Genomic DNA, 17,909 nt, shown 5'->3' on the forward strand with positions numbered 1-17,909 from the left:
CAGTTAAGTTTCTTTTACTAGTAATCACTAGCCATTGAGTGCTTTCTTAAAGAAGAAGCTCCTTATATTTTGAATTAGATTTTTTTCCCCTCTGAATTTCATGTGATTACCAGTTTAAAGATATGATGATGAAATATCTAGGGGACTTTTTGTTTGGATTCACTTGTGAATTGTGCCTTTGGAAAATGGGTGGCTGAGTGTTACTCTAGAGTTTTATTGTCTTTTATTGCTTTGTGTTCAGAAATATTTGTCGTCATTCAATTAAACGTTTTCACTGCTCCATCATTGCTTTCACCAGTTTGAAGGTATAATCAGATGCCAGATGCAAAATAATATAATTTTCTTCTCTTTCCTTCCATATGTTCTTTCCTTTATTATCTCAAACTCTTTTATTAGGAAATGGCTAAGTGCTTTGTCTTGGTGTGAACCCATACCATTTATTGTACAATGGTACAAATTTCAATAGAGTTTTGTTATTATAGTCACTTTTAATCCCTGCTCCAAGAAATTACCATCATGGCACTTGTAGGCTTTTGTTCAGCAGCACAATTCCATGCTGACTTGGACCAGCATGGTCCAATGAAGATTGACAAAAATGCATTTCCTAAAGTTTTGACAACTATTCAATTATATTACCAGAAACTAAAATCATTTTGTACACCAGATGTAGAGGAAAAAATGGATTTATAGAACGAAAATTTCACTTAGTTTGAAGTTTCTAATGTAATTAGCAAGCAAATGGAATATACTAAAAATTATGAGAACTTTACTTACAAGAGCTATTCTAACTTGCTGCAAGGACTATGTAGTGGAAAACAAATTGCTACAAATTTGGAAATATAAATTCTGGAACAAAGACCTTTTCTTGGAGAGTAAGTTCCAGCTAGTGAAGAGTAGTTTGCATTTTCGTATATATGTATTTTTATACACATACATAAATTAGTACATGGTTAGTAGGCTGGTTTTCTTTTAAGCAAAAGCTTTTTTTCTTTAAAAAACAAAACCAAAACTGGTCGCTAACAAAACCGTCTGCTCCATTCAGCGGCTTTGTACTCGTTTCATATGGACAGGGGTGTTAAGTGTAGGCAGCAGCTGCCACGGCCTTATTTATCTTGAAGGAAAACATTCACTTGGGCGTCTACAGTCTGGCTGCCACCAAGCTTTTTTGGCGTTTCAAATATCCGCTGCTTTGGTCAGAAGGACATTTCATTAAGTTTACATGAGAAAATTGAAAAATTGATTACAGTCTGGTATTTGAATATTATGGAAAATCTTTCTTGATCTGGGAATACCACTCGGGATTCCTTTGACAAAAGTGCTCATATTCCATTAGCTATGCCTTAGACCTTACTACAAGGTTAAGTTGTTGAGTACTTTTATCTGTGCCTCCTAAACATCCTGCCATGACTAAATCTAAAATGTAACATGACTCCAAAAAATGTTAACCAGCTAAATTCTTAGTAAAAATACAGGAACCCCTTGTGATGATAGATTTCCCACCTGGTCTGTCACCATCAGTAAAGGAGAATTAATTCTTATACTCATATCAATTATAATCAGTTACGATCAGTTAAAGTATTTCAGAAATCTTAGAACTGATCAGTTCAGGCATTATTAGTAATTTAAATTATTTTCTTAAATTAGTTTTTGGGTTATTTGGTTCGGTTGAGCCTCTTAACTGCATTAGAGTTATTCAGGCGAAGTTGGGCCAGCAGTTACCAGCATTTTTGCCCCCTTTAAACACCATTTTGTGCATATTAACTGGTATGCTCTGTATTTTACAAGTTCCAGGAGCCAGTTTTCTAATCCTGTTAATGCAATTAAGCGTTTAAGGTCTACTGTGTATATATAACATTACACTAGTTACTTGGAAAGTTTCAGGGACTATCTCAGTTTCTTGCTGACACAGAGTTTGTAAAGTAAACAGAGGAAGGAGAGCCCAGAGGGGCCAAAAAACAAGAATTCTAACACCTGGTACTTACAGGACAGAGAATATTCCTTTTTTCCTTCCAGCCCAGGCTCTGTGAACTTTTCTCTGTGTCCTCTCAATGGACACATACTTTACAGAAGTAGTGTGGTAACCTTTTGTGATTAAAAATTTATTTTACTGAATAACAAATGAATATCCAAATTGTTTTCATTTGGGGAAAATTTTAGTCACTTTTACAAAAAATAGTTTTAATATACAGAAAATTTTTAACATTAATATTAGTGTCTCTTTTTTACCCTAAAAAAATAACTCTATAAATATCAAATGCATTAACCACCCCTTTATTTGAAAACACAACATCGTAATAGATAAGAGAAACAAGGAGTATTTCTTTCATTGACTTGGTTTCTGATTGGAATCTATAAACTTGTTTTTCCTTGTGCTTATAGTAATGATCTCTCTTACTCTGTGGTCATGTATGAGAATAACCTGATATTATGTGACTTAAAATTTCAACTATTTTCAGGGATGTTTTGAAAAGTTGTGTAGGCAGTACACAGAGTTGACACCAATATGTGTTCGTAAACAGTGACAGTTCGTGTATCTATGGCATTTCACAATTTGAAGAATGCTTTCATTTATTTCCCTAGTGTGTATGACTGTCGCATTGTCTCCTTTGGCCTTCCCAACTGTTGTGTGAAATAGTGTCATTTCACTGTTTGAGATGAAGGTCTGTCATGTTGTCGTCAGGTGTGTTAACTTCATGCATGTATGATGAGAAAACATATATATCCTTGTGCAGTTAAAAAGCATGTGTGAAGCCACGAAGCAGTTTAATGCTTTCTGTGATGTGACATTTTTGCTGGAAAGTTGGGAGATGATAACTCCATTTGTGGCCTTGCAGCAGTGTCCTAACGGAGAGAGAAGGCAGCTTTGGGGACGGAAGAGCCAGTCTAGCCTCGGCAGTTTACTGGCTTTGAGGCCTGGGGTGGTTAAACTCCCTCTCTAAGCCTGTTTTCTCATCAGTAAAAATGAAGATAAAAATGTCCAGCACATAAGTTCATAGTTAGGTTTAAATGAGGCAATATCTGTGGATGTACCTGCTTGATGATCTACATGTCTATAATATATGTCTTTCCCCTGGGAGGTTAATTAGGTTAACTGTGAACACTTTTTGATCTGCATGGCATTCGACACAAGGACAGCATGCGTTTATGGCTTACCTGGAAATGTTTAATAGCCAGCTTTGATGTCCTTTCTGCTGTCATCTCATTTTCCCTGAGTATTTGTCTTAGCACCGAATGCAGTCCTTGAAAAGAATCGATTATTTGTGAGTTATGTGTTGTAGAAAAGGACCTTTAATTATATTTACTGTGTTGATTTTTGAAACTTTAAAACTTTTTGGCTGGCATTTCTGACATGTTACATTTTTGCCATGTCATTTTGCTATAACGTTTCCAGTGGTTAAGTTTACTTGTACTCCTTATAGACTCAGGCTTTTGAGAAGCAGTGCAGTGTTAGCTGTACAAAATTTCCACATTGTGTCATTTAAAAATCAGATATTTTGGAATACGCCTTATTTTAGATACTGCCTTTTAGAGGGTTCCCATAAATGTTGCAGCTGCTTCTCTTGGCCAAGCCTGGAGGCACAGTTCCTAGTCATTGAAATAAATCTCCAAATTTGTAATATGTGCTAATAAGGAATTTGTTATCTATACATAAAAGTTCACAGTACCAGAAGAAATTTATTCCATGAGAAAATTATCTTGAAGTGTAATAAATGTTGGCTGTTTTTATATAGTTGATGGTTTCTGTGTAATTGATGGATATTTCTGTATAGTTGAGGCTAATCTAAATGGTAGCGCTGCTTGGGCAACTTGCAATTATCAAGCAAATTTTTAAATAAAAATAATTGACTGCATATAATTACTGAGGGGGTATATTAGCTATCTGAAATACATTTATCTTTTTAAGTCTTAATTATACTACCAAGACATTTGCAGTAATTGGGAAGAACAAACAGGAAGTTCATAGATAGTGTTGAAACTGTTGATTCCATGTGTGGATACCAGAATGTCTAAATTTCCTCTGTAAATGCCAAAAGAAGCTTGGAAAACCCAATCCAGCGTTGGCTGGTGATTATTCAGAGGTTTATTATCCTGTGTGCAATCTTCTATTCAATAGTTTCCTTAATTCACACCAAGCAGCTTAGTAGTCCCTGCCCTGCACAAAAGAGAGCACCAAATAGTCCACCTGCTCTGTATGCCCCGCTCTGGATTGGAAATTTAAAAGGCCAAAAGGATGGAGAGTTGAAAATATTAGCAAAAGTAGATATTGCAAAATGTCTGTGAACTTCTGGGCAAATGGAGATTATTGAAAGAGTTGTGTAAGTCTTGACTCAGTGTACGTCATGAATGCATAATGTTCTCCCTGGAGTTCCCTGTTTGAATCTCTAGATTATTCAGCCGTGGCTTACTTGGGCAAACTGGGATACAGAGGGTGATAAATAAGTGAGACAGGTGGCATGATGTGAGTGGGCCTGAACCTAAGTCCCTGATGTCCTGGCTGGTTTTGTGCTCTGTCCTGAATGGACACTTGCCTGGTCTCTAGGCATCACCACGTTTTGACAGGAAGTTTATTTTTCAGGATGGAGTAGATTGAATTTCAAGAAGCCTGCTTTTTATACCCCGATCATTTTAGAACCACGGAGTGTCCTGACACTTTTGAGTAAAGTACTCAAATCTCCTTGTGGAGGGACAAATAAAAGTACAGTATGATAAATTGGGCTGGAAGGAGGGACCCTGCTTTCTCTGGCTTGACTGTTGCTACACTTTGATTATCCAGATACTTTGTATCAGTTCCTTTATGTGCCTGCCCAACCTGCCTATTCTTTGAAACCATTCCGTGTTTGTTACTCAGTAAGCTGAAGGGAGGAAATTCCTTCAGGTAGCAAGAGACCAGAATTTCCCCAGACATATCTGCCTTTCAGCAGGTTCCTGGAGTTTACACGCCCTTCTTTTGAGCTTAATTTTTATAGCTCACGGTGAGTCAAGTGGCTTTTACTTCCCCACGCAATGACTTTGAGGAATCTACTTTCAACCCACAGCATCATTTGTTACCCTGCTTGTTTCTTTCTTTGAGGGGCTGGGATGGGCTGAGGATGTTACTAAACATATTAAGTACTTGGGGGTTCAAATAGTTTCCTATAGATTACAGTTTCTCCTCACTTGCTATAGGTCAATCAAGAACAGCAGGTGGATTTTTAAAAATATATTTAATGACTCACACATCTTGAGAGACATTTTAAAGCTTCATAATAAATCATACTTCTTGAGTTTATTCTCATGTTCTTTTAAAATACATGACTAGGTATTTATCTCATGGAGAAAAAAAAAACTGATTTGGTCCAAATTTTAGAAATCTATTTGTGAAGATAAAACTTGAAGTAGAACAAAAATACTGAAATGTACATATTAAGTTCCAACCAAACAACGTAGCACTTTTCCAAATCCAGGAGTTTTTTAGGCTAAAAGTTACATTGCAGAACTAACATTTCTCTCTAACTTTAAGGCATTGGCTCCAGTTGAACACTGTAAGCTAACAGCACAGCTCTAGGGTTCTTTTGTATTGTCTTCCTCACCAGTTACAAGGCCTTAGTGTAATATCTGTTCAAAATGGCATCTTACTGATGTGCTTTGCCACTTGAAAAAAAGAGATACTAAGTTGTAATACAACTTTAAACATTTTAATTTTTTTAATATATAATTTGAATTTACCTCTTTCTTATTATAGAGGTTTTGCTTTTTAAAAATCCTGATACAGTATTATACACATTAGCATGCTTTTTAAAAATCCTGATAAAATGTTATTCATATTAGCATGCTTTTTAAAAACCCAGATACAATGTTACAGACATCAGCATGCATTATTAGGGCAGCTAGGCTAGGTGGGGAAGGTAAGGACACAGTAATGCTGAGGACTTGGTGTGCCTAAGGCCTGCTTTTACCCTCGGTGGAAATTATATTAGCAGGAGATGCTCCTGCATTATGCAGTCCAGCAGTATTTTCCAGCTGGTATGCACGGGTCATTTATAAATTTTAGGTTTCAAAGACTTACAGAGCTGTGGAAATTATGTAGGCCAGTTCATTTCATTTTAAAAATGAGGAAACCGCTTTGCTTTTAAAAAAAATTGATATATACATAATGGTTGTACGTGTTTATGGGATACATGTGACATCCTGAGACATGCATACAATGTATAATGATCAAATCAGGGTCATTGGGATATCAGATCAAACATTTATCATTTCTTTGTGTTGGGAACATTCCAAATCTCCTGTCTGTTTTGAAATATACAATAAATTCGTCTTAACTCTGGAACTTATTCCTTCTAACTTTAGTTTTGTACCCATGAATCAACCCTGAGAGACTCTTTTGCAATGCTACTCTTTTTATCTCTCAAGTGTGAAATTATTTTTGAATAACTACATCTGAAGTGCTGTCCTTCTTGATGTTGGAAATAGAGATGTTTGGGAAGCCTGGTTTCTAGAGCTTTCACCTCTGCAGACAGAGACAGCTGAGGCGGGGCCAACCCAGCAGAAGCCTTTACTCCCCATAGCAGGACCGAGCAAGGGCCGAAACCCAGCACGGGCAGCCAGCGACAGGTTGCTCACGCACAGGCTGGGAGAGACAGGAGCGATGTCATGGAGGGGCAAGATTGGAACTGGATGCTGAAAGATGACCAGATTCATCTCAGTGGCTCAGTGGGAGGAGCCTCATCAGAAGACTGAAGGTGGAAGTGCCTGCTGGGAAATTGGTGACCACATTTGCCCAAGAATTGCTTTGTTCATGATTAGCAGATTTCCACAAATTATTTTTTAATGTGAAATGTCACTGAAGAATTTTTGGGTGTCGTCATCACAAACACACACTCCTTTCCATCAAATGTGGGGTTGAATGAATTCCTTCCTTGCCGGCCAGTCTTCTGCAGAGCTGTTCTCTGAGCACCTGCCTGGGCCAGGCTGAGGACAAAGAAATACCAAGATACAGTGCCTGCCATTGAATGGGCGTAGTAGAGGAATGAAAGGTGACTGTCACTTTCATTGTATTATATTGTAGGATCATAACTGGAACAGAGGATGAGTAAGCTTTCTTTATAGAGTTTGACACTATTCACTGTTTATGTATGCAGTGGAGAGTTTATCCTGAAGAACTAAAGAAATGAATATGCTTAACACTTCTCTGCATTTCTTTTTGTTTGAAATGACAATGAAAATGCTAACTCTTACTCTGCATTATAATATGGGAAATGTTATCTTAATTCTGTTAAGTACATACACTTAAAAATTCTATGCATTTAGATTTATTAAAAAATAAGGAAATAAAGCCTACATTTCCACCATTCATATACACTATATTGAATCATATGTGGATATAATCATTGGGGAAAAAGATCTTAATACTGATTGGATCTACAACCTAAACCAAGCACTCAGTTAAGATCGAGATAAGTTCAATAATTTCATGTAAAATGTTTCACATGATAGAATAAAAAGCAGTTAAAACTGAGTATCAGATCTGTGAAGGATGGTACATTCCTAACTTTGGAAGCAGAAAAGGAAATTGCAAAAGTTGGACAGATTCAGCCATATAAAACTATTAAATTTCTGAACCATGAATAAAATAATAAAATGAGGAAAACAACAGATGTTTTTCTTAGTGTAATGGGAGTTTCTCATATAGTGTATCTTCTTAGTGTCTGGTAATGATGTATTTTGGCCAGTGGGCTATATCTGTGTAGTGAAAGTTCTAGTAAATACTAGAAAAATATTGAGGGTTCTTCACCCTCCTGACTCTACCTTTGCTGTGTTGAGAAGTACTTGTGTGTAGGTGACTCACACAAAGGGATTAACAATAAGGGCAGAAAATCCAACTCCCAGGTTTCTTCACTATACATTTGCATTATAACAATAGAAAATAACCAGAATGCATAAAATTGGACACTTTGTGGTTGAAAAATAGTATACTCAAATAGCTGGTGGTTGTATTCATAGATATGACTTTGGGGCGATTTTTCATCATTTAAGTATTCAAACATGATAAGGCCAATTATATGAACCAAATCCTTGTGTTTTAAAGTGTTAGAGTTAATCCAGATGAAGTCACAAATCTAAGCAGAAGCCTTTTTAAAAAGGCTTTTTATTCTCTGCTTTTGCAGTAGCTTTGCTTTTCATAAAGTTACAAGGGAAGAACAGACTGATGGAAAGAAATGTTAAGATTACTGGCTACTGTTAAAATAATTTGGGGATTGTGCAGTTACATCCAGATCTAAGCCATTAAACCTTTTGAGAAATGAATGCTTTTCATCTTTTCTGCAGCATACTTGCCACCCAGTATTTTAAACTTTGAAATTTTAATTTCAGCCAATCCATATGTAGAATAGGTCAGTTGGTAATTTTATGGGTCATTATTTTTTGCTCATGAAACCTCCAGGACAGCGGTCCCCGACCTTTTTGGCACCAGGGACCAGTTTCATGGAAGACAGTTTTTCCAGGGACTGGGGGTGTGGGGGGGTAGAGCTCAGGTGGCTATGCCAGCAGTGGGAGCTGCCGTAAGTACAGATGAAGATTCTTGGTTTGCTGCCCCACTGCTCACCTCCTGCTGTGCACCCTCTCCCCGCCTTCCTAAGTTTCATGGAAGACAGTTTTTTGGGATTGGGGGGTCGGAGGGAGGGAGCTGCGGAGCTCTAGCACCCGATGTCTAACAGGCCACAGACCAGGTTCTGCTCTGCAGCCCAGGGGCAGGTGGGGACCGCAGCTCTAGGGTCACAAGAATATGCTTTCTGAAGTTAACATAATTTAGTACTTTGAAATGTACCAATTCTAATTGTTAGGTATTAATCTCCTGAGTTCAGATTGCCACTTAACTTGGAGCTTAATTTACAATTTACAGAAAATTGTTCATATTTCATATTTAAAAATCAAGTACTCTAAAACCCCAGTGAAGACCTGTTACCTTAGGGGTAATGCTAGAATCTCATGAAATCATAACAAGGAACAACTCCCAAGGAACTTGGGACTTGGGTCTCTAGGAGGAGCACTGACGAGTGGTTTGCTTTCTCTTGGCAGAGAGGTGTTTTACATCAGATGCACGTTTTAAACTTGTGAAGGACACGTAGCGTTTGAGGGATGTAGGAACTGTCCTTATCCCCAAGGAGCTATTTCTTTTACTTCAAAGAGAAAAATTGCGTACAAATGAGAGAGTTATTGAGGTAACATAAGGGTGGCCCATTTCTCCTTTAGTAGTTTACTGCTTTCAGCGAGCTTCTGATCTAACAGAAGAACCCTGGGAAAAATTAGACAACAACAACATTGGCCTAATTGGCGGAACCCTGGAAGGGACCGTAGGCATCGATCAGGTGTATATTGACCATGACACAGCAAAAATCCTGCCAAGGTCATTCTGAGGGTGTCTAGAAGCCAAAGGTAGGTGTGACTAATGAATAATACAGTTTATAAAAAGGGACGTAGAAAGAGACAAAAAGTTCATCTTGGAGCGATGGAAGTCTCTAGTTGCTTAATCTAGAAAAACACCATAATCTGGGGGTCAGGGTCGGGGGGAGGAAGTTTGGGTTTTTTTAAACCAAGGACTTAGGTTAAATTATTTAAGTAATTAGGAATTTTTTTGGAAGAAGGTTGTGTGGGGTTTTTCTGTTTGTTTGGGGGTTTGTTTTTTTAATGATTGAAAAATCTATTGTCTCACAGGTACACGCACACTCTCTTTTTGTTGCCTTTGGATTAAAGAACAGCCTTAATTTGAAGAACTGAAGCAGTGAAGTAAAAATATAATTCTGTACCTAATGTGTATATCCTGATAATAGAACAGAGGAAGACTGGATGGCTCTAAGTATTGATGATCTTCATTTCAGTGTCCGTGTTTTGTAGGAGTACTTAGGAGAGAACTGATGTCGGGTTGAAGGAGAAAGCCATGCAATTCTGACTCAGGCAACCATAATATTTACTTATACCTTTTCCAGAACCTTCAGTTCTAGTCTCTCCATTAAATTGCATATTGTAGTAAAAAGTGATCTCTCATGGTTCTTGTGTATTGTGTATTTTTCATCATGTTTAGTGCAATGCCAGAAAATTTAATGATACCATGGAACCCATACGAAGTATTACTGGTGATGCCAGAAGTGTTCCCAAGAAGCAAAATCAGGACATTACAGGAAAAAGTTAAAATGCTCAATATGTGCCATAGATTGAGGTCTGCTGCCAGTTCTCACAGGTGCAGCTTCGCTGCTGCTTGAATGAATGGGTAGAACTCTCCAGTTGGGCCCTCCAGAGACTGACGAGACATCTTGTGGTGTCACTAGTAGATAAGGTGATCAACATTTAGTATATGAATTCAGTGAGCTCCTACTGCATGCCAGGCACCATTCTAAGTTCTGAGTATACAGCAGTGAACAAAACAGAAACTCTGCCCTCTTGCAACTTACATTCTGGTAGCAGGGAGACAGATGAAGGGAATAAATGTGTAACAGTTACTGTGTTAGATGACTGTGTCACAGGGAATAGCAGGGTGCAGGGACATGGGGTGTGGCCCATTCAGGGTTTACCTGCAGTAGCTAGGGAAGGCCTACACGAAGCGGTGATGGGCAGGCCATGTAGAGAGCTGGGAGGGGACCCTTCCAGACAGAGGAAAAGAATTAAGTGCAAAGCTCTCGAGTGCCAAGTGTGCTTGGAGAGTCGGGTGCACTGGGATGGGACACAGAGGTTTTGAAGAGGGAATGGTCATGGGGAAGGCAGGTTGCACAGGGCCACCATGCAGGACATGGAGGTGGAGGGCCACAGGAAGGGCTTGAGTCGGGGAGTGGCTACTGAGGTCCTGTTTTTGTCTTCGTGGACCACACTGGCCATGGTGTGGGATGGAGGGCAAGGCAGGAGCAGGAGGGCCAGAGCGGGGAGGCGGTTGCAGAAGTGCACATCGATCATCGATTGTCTCAGGGCTTAGTCTTCCCCCGAGCGCTTAGCCTGTCATTTTCCTGTTGCAGTGCCTAGAAAATGGGAGGCTCTTATGCTCCTTAAGGAAGCGTTATTTCAAGATGCTTTCTGCTGCCTGTGTCATGCCAGGGCGTGGGTGGATATATTTTTGCACTTTTGCACCAGAGAGTCTGCTTCTGATTTGCAGATTGCATTTATTATAAGGCATATTGTCCATTGATGAATAATGTGTGGGCTGCAAAGCAGATACATAGCTGTGAAAATAGCTCATTTATCCTGCAGGCTTCACCTCCAGAGAAAGGCAGGCCCTTCAAAAGTGTTTTCCTCGGTTTCTGAGGTCATTGTTTTTTGCCCCTGTAGGGGCCAAGGGAGAACTTCCCTTTTACCCTCTGAAGGCTTGCTGAAAAATCAACTGACAAAAGGCAGATTAGTAGAAGAAATGACATACAAATTTATTAATGGGCATGGGGGAGAACCACAGAGTGATGACCCCAGGCCCCCCAGTGGGGTTCAGAAGCTTATATATATATCATCTTGAGGTTACAGAAAGATCGGGGGCTTGAAGCATGGCCAGGAACAGGTTATGGTGGTAAATCAGGTTATGGTAGCAAGACAGGTTATGGGAGGAGGCTGGCTAGCACAGGTGGTCTTGTGAATACAGGTGAAACCTCACAGGGAGCAGCCCTCAGAGAGAAAAGATAGTAAATGTTTCTTTCAGACCTTCAAAGGTGTCAGACTCTCAGTTAATCTTTCGTAGATCCAGGCAAGGCAAGGCCTCAGAGAAAGATGGACTATTCTGTTTGCAGATCCTCTGAACAACCGCCTCAAAATATGTTAAATATATTTAGGGGTGAAATATTTTGGTTTCTTTCACCCCTAGTTCAGCATGTGTTTCCTTAATGGGCTGAGGACTTGAAGGATGGACAGATACAATCTCAGTCCATAGAGAAGATGTGAATAGACGTGGGGAGAGAATGAGTCTCTGCTGGGGAAATAACTCCTTTGTCTCAGCTACTGAAAACTTCCCTTATAATGTGGATTTAAAGAGACCTCATGCCTCGTCCTGAAGTCCTGTGGTCATCATAAAGTGGCCACTGCCAGTATCCTCCAGTTTTTTTTGAGCTGCCCAATTGAGGCTTGTGTGGAGGTTCAGTGTTTGGGGACAGGACACGCTCCCGGGAACATTCTTACAGTCTCGTGACCATGTAGGGGTCGTGGCAGGGTTTGGCATTAAGTGATTCGGAAGCTCTCCCTTAACCGAGCCTGAGCCCTGCAGTTCAGATTCACTCACAGAAACCTCACTGGAGATTGTTTTTCCTTTTGAACAGATTTTTTATTTTGCCTAATATGTTGCAATCCCGTTAGTGACCAGGTGACATCGGTTGGAATGCTGGTGTGTGTTGCCAAGCTAAACAGATGCAGGAAGGTTTGTCTGCAGGGTGGGGGAGGAAGAGAGGGAGGAAGAAAGTGGGAGGTGTAGGGTGTGTTGGGGGTAGGGGCAAAGGAATTGAACGGTATTTATAGAACGGAAATCAAAAGGGTTTTTCAAGTCATTGCTTTAAAACTCTCAGAAAAGCATTCTGGGTTCTTGCGAATATTTCCCAGCCTATCGAATGGCTTTTTCATTTCCCACCCTGCCTTCGGAATGGTGTTTAAATGGCTCCGCACAGCAGAAGGGATTAATCATTAACCTTCTGCTCTGCACAAGCCACTAGTCATCAAGAGTTTTTATTTTCTCTTAGTTTATTGATATTTCTGCCAATTAATAAGTTGAATATGTCAAGGAAAATGCAGACTGGATAAAAGGAATTCCACTGGTTTTGATTATCCAGCATGTTAAAAAGACCCATGACCAGAAGTGGATTTATTGGGGTGCGGGTGTGGGGAGGGGGTGAAGCGGCATAGTAGCCAGGTGGTACCCCAGGGATTCTGATTTGCAGTCTGGGCTGAGGACAATTAAGAAGTTAATGCTACTGACAACCTAAATCTGAGTTTGGTTAATAACCCTTGATGTAAATACTGATTTAGTGCATTTGTTTTCACCTGTTCTTCCTTCATCCACGCCCCGCCCCACCCCCATCTACAATGCGTTTATGTGGTGCCTCTTTCTGGAGGTGGGAGGTGTCCTTTTGTGGCTCAGAGGTCCACAAAATATTTATAAATTTCCATTCCAGTGAGGTGGTACAACACCTGTGCAACAGTGTTCCAGCTGAATATTTGCAAAGTATATATAAAAGAGCTTATCTCCCAAAATAGCTTAGAAATGAGAGGATCAATTTTCTTCTCAGTTTCCAACTGTAAGAAGTGAATGAAAGTGAAATTTCGATTCTAGCCATGGCAAGACCGGTCTATCCTGTTACATGTTGTGCGCCAGCACCACTTTTCTCCAGGTAACTAAAGCGTCTTCCTGCTGTAAATATTAACTGAGAGCATTTTTGTGGCTTTTGAAAACTCCACTTCTTGCAAGGGTTGGCCAGCTGTCAAATTTTCATGAGTTTTAGAGAAGTAGAAATAGGTGGTTTCTTCCTTACGGTATTTAGGGCAGAATATTAAAAACGAAAAGGGCTGTAAAGGTTCCCTGGGCCAACCTCTCGTTTTTTAAGGAGGAAAGTGTGCTAGCTTGTCCAAGGGCACACAGGAAGGTGATGGCAGAGCTTGGACATCAAGTGGCCTGATGCCCAAACCACCAGCCACTCTTCCTGCTACACTTGTCACAGGGGAGTGTTAACTGTAGCTAAATCTCGGCCATCTGGAGTCGCTTGCAAATGAACTGCCCATAGATTGGCCAATAGTTCACGCGGTCCTGTTGCTGTCTTTCATGCCTTCTTCAGTGGAACATTCTAAACATGTCCCAACAAGTTTTTGATTCACTGTCACCTTCCTAGCCATGGATCATTGTATGATCTAGTCATTCTTTATGTAAACAAACATTTATCTGTCAACAATACTGTCAGGGCCTAATAAGGTATGAATATATGTTACAGTATACTTTGCTTCATCAAAGTTCTTAAACCACCATAATCTTTAAGATGTTTGCTGCTTAATGTTTATTTCTCATTTCTCTTATCAATACCACTTCTTGTGGCTTGCAGTATGGTAGCTCACTTCCTTTTCTAATTTGCTCTTTCTAATGTGGTAAGGCTTATTAGGTGTTTAGCTGAGCTTGTTAGCATAGTTTAGAAAGTAAGAATCAATAGGCCGAGAATCAGGATGTAGGGTAGTTATTTTTTTTTAGTAAAGTGCATGATCTGTCTTTTGCTTTCTCCCCCTTATCTCTCTGCTTATTTCACCCTTGTCCTCTTGGAGCACCTCTCGAATCAGATTTTTCTAAGGTTTGAATGTAAGAATTCAGTGGGTTAATATATACCAGCTGTTCAGAATAGTGTCTGGCACATATTAATGCTCTATAAAGGTCAGCTGTTTTGATAGTTTTTCCCTGTGAAAGCGGTGATGTTAATGCTTTACATATGTTTAGGGATTGGGATTGGATATGCAGCAAACTTATCCACTGAATTTATATCAGAAAATATTTTAGTTCATCTTAGTTTTTTTATTGCTATCTGGATTAGGCCCTTATCCTTTCAATGTTAATGAATTTTCTGCTCTACCATTATGAAAGAACTATGAAAAAAATCAATAAAAATATTTTTTAAAAAGATTTTATGATTCACCTGTCTACCAGGCATCAGCAACTTTTATTTTTATGACCATAAGTTAAAAGGACTTTGAAAGCTTTGGTGGCTTATTTTCTTCGTTTTTAAAGGCCAAACCAAGATCACTGTTTGGTAATGGCTACCTTTGCTCTGAATGTATTTCTCAAAAAGTTCTTTTTGGTTTTTATTACACCCAAATAGTTTTTTTACAATTTAAAAGTTACCCTTTAGAGTGATGTCAGTTAAAATAAAAATTAAGGATTATTTTAAATAACTCATAGCTAGCAGCCTTTTCCAGGAAGTTTTAGAACTCTATAAATTATGAAAACCAAATTATAAACCAAGCTGTGTGGTTGATCGTGGATCAATAATTTTATCAACAGTTTTGTTATTGCACCTACCAATTGTGTATTTTGCTGTTGAGTAGGATAAAAGCATAGGAATTGAGTGAATAGTTTCCTTCACTGATTATCTTGTTTGATGATAATTATATCTTTTATTTAAAATGCATCTTTTATTTTTTCATTTTTGTGTTTTCCCAACTTAATACTGACTGTGCTTCTCTCTAATCTAATCTCTGAATTTCAGGAGTCTATTAATAAGTATGTGTAAAGAATTAGTTGCTAATTTTGGATGTGCTTGAAATGAGATTGTCAGCAAATTACAATTTAAAACCTAGGACTGCAGTGTGTTATGGATTAGACGTCATCCCTGGTATAAAACATAATTGAAAATTTATGAAAAATGGAAAAATGTTATTACTTCTGAATTTTTCCCACATATTAGACTTTCTTTGTGCTTTTAAGATAGTCAAAGTGTTATTAAATAAGATCATGGAAGGTTTTTCTTTCCAGATTTATTTCGTGTTAAGATTTGACAATATTAAATTTTATTATTAATAGGTAGTAGAGACTAGAAAACCGATCTGTACGGATAAGTTTTCTTACTAAACAATAAACATAAATAAATGCTTATTCCCAAAGCCCAGTGAGTAGAGAGTAGCTGTTCAATGGTATTGCTGGGAGGAAGTTAATGTTATTTAACTCAGCTCTTCCCCCCAACTCCTGCAACAAAAACCAATAAATTAAGCCCAGAAAGGTTGGTGATTTGCCTGCTGTTGCCACCTTTATAAACATAAAAGTCAGTAAGGCTAAGTGACCCTTCCTTTTATGTTCCAGGTACTGGGCAAAGTTCTAGAGATGCAGGTATTAAATAAGACAGACGAGGCCGCTGTCTTTGGGGGGCTTATACACTACTGTTGTTTTTATGAATAATGGAGATACTAATATGTAAAATAACTACATACTTCACCAATATGCCAAAGGAAGTAAACAGGAAGCTGGGACAGAGGAAATAACGGAGAGGCCGACCTGCAGAGGGAACTTCCCTCTTAGGGGCAGCTGTGAGCTGAGGCCTGGCGGATGAGAGGGAGCTGGTGTGGGCGAGGTCCTGCCCTGGGAGAGGAGTTGCATGTGTTGGAGGAACAGAAAGGGTCGTCTGAGTGGGTGAGGAGGACAGTGGTCCAAGATGGGATGAAGGGAAAGCAGGGGCCCCTGTACCCTTCACGCCGTAGATAGAATACATCTACTCATCTGATCGTAAATGACACGCAGGCACCTTGGTAGGTACGATCGAATGACCTGGGCTTCTCTGAAGCCTGGGAAGAGAAAGTCGGCATCCACGGGCAACATCCACGTTTCCCGAGGGAAAACAAAGGCTGGGATCCAGTGTCTCTGCCATTGTTCCTCTCACAAATGCTAGGAGGCCACTTTTTTTCTCTTCAAATATTCCGTGCCATGTGTTTTGCCTCTGCCGAGATATTAGAGACAAAGTGCAGTCAGGAATGTGTGTGAGGACTTAAGATTTCTTTATGTCTTTAGAATCTATCTGCACTTTGGCACTGGAGTTTAGTCTTTTGTTTTTTGTTCAGTTTTTGAATACCAGTAGTTGTGTCCATTGTGCAGCCAATTGTGTGATTATTGACAATGTGGCATTGTAAACAGGGCATTGTGACCACTGGGCAAATGGACTTCCCATCCTGTGAGCACTGACCTACCAGGTGCTGAGCTTCACTCCAAAAGGTTGTGTGATCTTTGGTGTGGATTTTAGGATCTGGCACTAAAACTGTAGTTAAAGAGTACATCAGCATATCAGTGTGGCAGAGCAAAAATGGCCACAGAATTTTTTTTCTCCCTCCCCCATCCAGAGATAGAGTTTGTTTCCCCTCCTGTTGAGTCCGGGCTGGCCTTGTGATTGTAGTGAAGTGATGCTGGGTTTGTTCAAAGCTTAACCTTTAAAAAGACTGGCAGCTTCCACTTCTGCTTGTGGAGGTGCTTCCTTTAGGAATCCCGCTGCCACGTAAAGGGGCTGAAGTGAGCCACGTGGAAATTCCAGCTTTCTAGCTGTCCCCACCAAAGTGCCAGGCAGATGGGAAAAGCCATCTTGGACGTTCCAGCCCATCACCATCTGTACACAGTCAAATAAGAGACCACTGTCCTGCCCGGTCTGTCTGCACACTCTTGAGAGATGATGAATGGCTGCCAGGTTATGCCCCGAAGCTGTGGGGTGGTTTGACAGATAACCGAAAGAGACAGTGTCCTTAGCGTTCAGTCCTGGGGTACTTAAGCTTCGCCTGTCCAACCGAGCCCGCTCCCGTAGGTAAGCTCTGTGCAGTGTGGGATGGTGGTGCCCTTGGCCAGCTGTTTTCCCGGAAGCTGGAGGAGGGTGGCCACGCACAGGATGGGCAGACCAAATAGTGCAGGGACACACTTGGCTCAGACAGCTGAGAAACAGCTGCAGTGGCCCAAGGGAGTTGAAAGGGTGGATGTTTTGTTATCAAGAATAGAATTACTCAATTGAAGGGAAAAAGATGGAGTTTAAGGAAATTCACCATATTCTTAGAAGTTGCTGAAAGGGAAGAGTTAGCCTAGGCCTATACCAAGATCCAGTTCTTTGTTAATCTGATTCAGTAGGTGGATGATGATGGACTTCTTCCCAATTAATAAATAATGGTTCAGTATAGGATGATAATCTTAATTTTCTTGCCTCTCAAATGCTATGAATTTCAGGTCAGATACGTGTCCTATAGGCCCCTATCACCACAGCACTCGGTAACATGTTTTTTACATAATAGGTGCTCAATAAGTGGGTTAAATTTAGTTTCTATAATAATTTAATTCAGGTAGCATCTGATTAAACTGTTTGCCATAAAGCAAAATCTGTCATTGTGTACAAAATCACAACAAGCAGTATCTGTTACAAATCCTACTTACATACTTTAATGGATTTTTTTCCATCTACATCTTAGATACCCCCCTCCCCAAA

The 17,909-nt window shown here is 39.7% G+C and overlaps 1 protein-coding gene across 9 annotated transcripts in view; it reads left to right on the plus strand.

Moving 5' to 3' along the window:
• The window catches only part of NEDD4L (NEDD4 like E3 ubiquitin protein ligase), a 312,200-nt gene that overhangs the window by 180,997 nt on the left and 113,294 nt on the right, over positions 1 to 17,909 (plus strand). The window lies entirely within an intron of this gene.

The sequence above is a fragment of the Lemur catta genome, chromosome 16 (genome assembly GCF_020740605.2).
Source record: "Lemur catta isolate mLemCat1 chromosome 16, mLemCat1.pri, whole genome shotgun sequence".
NCBI classification, from domain to species: domain Eukaryota; kingdom Metazoa; phylum Chordata; class Mammalia; order Primates; family Lemuridae; genus Lemur; species Lemur catta.